Genomic DNA, 4,562 nt, shown 5'->3' on the forward strand with positions numbered 1-4,562 from the left:
CTGTTTATTTACCCAGATTTTCTATTTTCAGAATTCCTTTGGCTTGTGTTTTCTTTATTGGTTCTATTTCAGTTTTCAAGTCTTGAACTGTTTGACCTGTTTGCTTTATCTGTTGTTTTTTTTTCTTGGTTTTCTTAAGAGATTTATTGATTTCTTTCAATTTGTCTTTTTTTCCATTTTTTAAATGGAGTTTTTAATTTCCTCTTTAAGGGTCTCTGTCATCTTTATATAGTTATATTTAAGGTCATTTTCTTCTGCTTCTTCTGGGTTAGGATGCTCAGGTCTTCCTGTTGTGTGACCACTGGGTTCTGGTGGTGTTGTCATGTTGCTTTTTAGGCTGTTGAATGTATTCCTGAACTGGAACCAATCCATCTCTTCCTCCAATTGGTGCAGGCAGTGTCTTGTCATTGCCTCTTGGTCCAATCCTTGCAGTCAGTGTCTATGTCTTAGGGAGCCACTCTTGGTCTGCTCTATGCAGTCGCTGTCTGTGTCTCAGGAAGCTGCTGAGATCTCTGGGGATAGGTGGGCTTGGGAGCAGAGTGGGGATTGTAGATTACAGGGTCTGATCAATGCGGGGGTGGGGGGAGTCTGGAGCAGGCTGCCTGTAGGTGGCTAACCTGCTGGCGGGCTAGTGAAGCTGAGGCAGGTAGGGGGAGGGACTGGGGTTCCCCCAGGTTTTCTGGGGCCTAGACTGGACTGTTCAGCTGGGGAGTTGTTCACTCACCTCTTGGTCTGCTCTGTCCAGTCACAGTCTGTGCACCAGAGATCCTCTGAAGTCACAGGGAATGGATGGATTTGGGAGCAGAGTGGGACTTGTAGATTACAGGGTCCAATCGATGGGGGGTAGGGGTGGGGTTGAGCAGCTTACCTGCAAAGCTTGCCTGCTGGCTGGCTAGTGAAGCTCATGACCTGAGATTTTTATCTACTTTCACTGGAGACCATTAATGTGCAATTAATAATTTCTGGAATAGTTATGTTGCTTTTTTATGTTTCTTATATTGCTGCATTGAGATTTATACATCTGAGTTATTTTGTTGCTTGTATGTTTTTTAATAGTTGTATTCTGTATTTATTATGTACATGGGTATTTCCCCTGCATGTGTCTGCACCACATGTGTGCAGTGCTCAGGAAGGACAGAAGAGAGCATCCAATCTCTTTGGAACTGTAGTTACCCGGGAATTGAACCTAGGGCCTCTTCAGAGCAACAAATGCTCTTTATCATGGAGTTATCTTTTTTCTCACCCATTTCATTTTTATTTACCTCTTGTAGAAGGAAATACAAATAGCACAAAGAATTTGAGCCCTTGGGAGCAATAAGTTGTAAGTTTGATTTTCTAGAACATTCACATTTAATACTTTAGTGAATCTTTATGAAAACAGTAAAAACTTTGCAAAAGACCAATCTATATACCTATTATCCTATAGAATATATATTTTTGCCTTTTCATATGTGGCACAAAATGTTAAGCTAAAACATTACAAGCTTTTAAAAATCAAATAGTTAAATTGTTTCATTTTCTAATCTAAAATTTTAGTCCTAAACCAAATGGCTGCTAATAAGATACAGTTCCCCAACTGCCATTTTTCTACTGAGAATGCAATTTCAATGGGAAAATACCTCTGTTAGGGAACACAGTACTAGTGTTATCAGCAGCTATGTCTGAAGAACTGGAACTACCAATCCTAGTTGCCTCAACAGCATTCCCAGGGATCCAGGTATTTTTATAACACAGATGTGAATTCGAAGCCTGTGGATTTCAGGATCTGGGTTCAAAACTCATCTGTTTACTATGCACGGCTGCTGCTACCTATAGACTGTTGATTCTGGAACGCACCCTCCTTGGTAAAGAGACAAATTACAGGTCTCACAGAAAGCACCAAACTGAGGCTTTCTCTCTGCCATAATTCAAAGAGCTGAATGGCTTTGGAAAAGAGAATGCTTTGTAGGGAATGTGGATGGCTCAAAACAACTGTGTAAGGAATCATCTGGACTCAAGTTGGTGGGGTTTTCAATGTACTATAGCAGGAAAACGGCCCAAGATGAGAGTATAAAACTCCAGTTCTGATGTTTGTTATGGTTAAACAGGAAATGTTCTCCCCAGGTTCACTGCTTTTTTGTTTTGTTGTTTTGATTTGTTGAGATAGGCTCTCATTAGCTGACTTGGATCTGTGCTTCAGAGGCTGACTTTGAAATCTTGTTCCTCCTGCCAACCCCTTAAGTATTGAGATTGCTTACAGGTTTGCTCACTGCACCAGGCTTTAGCCTTTGTCTCCAGGTAGTGGAGCAATTTTGGAAGGGTCTAGAAACTCAGCACTCACCAAACTTAAAGAACTAGGCCATAGTGGTGCAGACTCATGGAAGTTGTCTTAAGTATGTAAGTATGCCTTCCAGTTTCCCTGCCTCTGGTCATGCAATGAGTAAGGACATCCCCAACTGGCCCAGAAACACGAAGCCAAGTAACCATGGTCTAAACCTTTTAAAACCATAAGCTCCAATCAGTCTCCTTTACATTGTTTCTGGCAGGCATTTGGTCACAGTACGGGAAAAGTGACCAATGAAGTTCTGCCGCCAAACAGGCAGGAAATCAAAGACATCACACATTATTTTTTCATGAGATTAACATAGCTGATTTCAGAATTCCCATCCAGCTACCATACCCTACAATTCCTCCCTTCATAAATGGAGAAAGCATCCTTTATTACATTCTCTGGAAAGCCCTGAGTATAAAGAACTCTCTTTGTTAACAAGATCCCAACAACACAGTTTTACTCTCTTCTGAGGTCAGCCTTGGGAATTCTATGGCAACCTTTCCTCCTTTGCCTCCCATCCTCCAGTCCTTCGGGTAACTAAACCCTCGCCTTAAGGCTCATCAGGGTCTCTCCTCTACCAACACTTCAGTTCTGGCACTTACCTGCCGCATAGGAACACCCACCTGCATTCCTTGCTCTCAGAGAACAGTCTGCTCCACTCAACTCCATTTGACTCACTAAGGTTTACACGAGGAGAACCCCTTTATTCCCTACTCTTATTCCATAATCAACGTGTCAGGAAAGCCTGTTTTGTCTCCAAGACGTATTCTAGACAAAATACTGTTCAGTATTCTAGTAAATACTGTTACTGCTGTTGCTTTAATCCAGATGCACGTTAGCAATCGTTTGGATTCTCCTCCTTGCTTTTGAAACCCCATTTCCATTCTGTCTACTCGACAGAGCATCCAGATGATTGCACTAAAATATTAAACGCGTCCCTCCTCTACTCCAGAGGCCTAGGGGCCTGGCCGCTTACTGGGGGATTTCATTTCCCTCTGCTCTTCTCTGCCCCAGCTACATGGGCCCTCTTACTGTTCCTACAGTGGGCCAGAAACGTGACCACGTGCAAAAACTTTGCATTTGCTGTTCTCCGGGGAAGTCTCACTCCAGATAGCTGCCTGACAAGTTAATTCCAACATCAGCTTCTCACGAGTTGTGTTACTCTGCCACGTTCTCCAAAACTGTGAGCTCTCACTTGTTTATGCTTACCTCAGCGCTCACAATCACTAAGTTCTATTAGGCTTATTCTGACATCCCTATTCCCTGTAACAGCAGGGACTTTTATTGTGACATCAGACACCTAAAACAGCACTCACATGGTGGGTGCTCAGTAAGTATTTGCTATAGAATTGAAGGGACCTGTAACAAAGAAACATTTCATGAAAACAGGAGACAGACTAGTGTCCGTCTTTGTGTGTGGCTAAACAAAATCTGACCAGTTTTTGGTGTCGTATGTAAGGAAAGCACATGCTTTTGTTATGTGATTAATGCTTTGTTTCTGTGTTTTAAGCACCAGGGAAAATATTCTCCTTATTATTAAGGCCTTACTTGGGTCAAGGGGGACGAGTCCCATCTTATTTTCCAACGGTTATTCTGTGTACCTGACCGCGTTATAGTGAACAAAAGTAGAATCTGCTATATTAGAAAACTCCCAGTTCTGAACGCTGGTGCTCAAAAGGCCTCAGGACTGAACTGCAAGAGAAAACACGTGGTTAATAAGTATACTATTAAAATGATGAAATAACTATATATTGATGTCAAATTTATCTTAGGAGTCGTAGAAGCTCCATCTTCCCGTTTGTTTTGTCTTTTTAATCCGAAAACCGGGGCAGGGGAAATAGGGAAGGGAGAGGTGGAGAAGGGGGGGGCAGTGACTCAGTTTACATAGTCGTCACGCTGTCACCAGAAGGGGCACCCGTGTTGCTAGGTGAGGCCCTGGCAGTCGTGTGTCCGCGTCCCCACCAGCCCGGGACACTCGAGGGCCGCCTTCCCTTGGCGCCCAGGACGTAGGGAACCGTCAGGTCAGGGCGACCGCAGCTGCGCGGCCCAGCGGGTCCCGACCGCGCTGGACTCGGGCTCCTGAGCGGCGGGAGCCGCCCCGCGCAGCCGCGCTGAGGCCGCCGTGGTCGCCAGCCCCAGCCCGTTAGCCGCCCGCCTCGAGTCCCCGCACGCAGCCGCGTCCGCGCCCGGCGGGGGAGGGGCGGCTGGCGCGGCGTCGGCTTTCCCGGCATTCCCAGCGGCGCGGGGAAAG

This window comes from Myodes glareolus, chromosome 11, assembly GCF_982192425.1.
Source record: "Myodes glareolus chromosome 11, mMyoGla1.1, whole genome shotgun sequence".
Lineage (NCBI taxonomy): Eukaryota > Metazoa > Chordata > Mammalia > Rodentia > Cricetidae > Myodes > Myodes glareolus.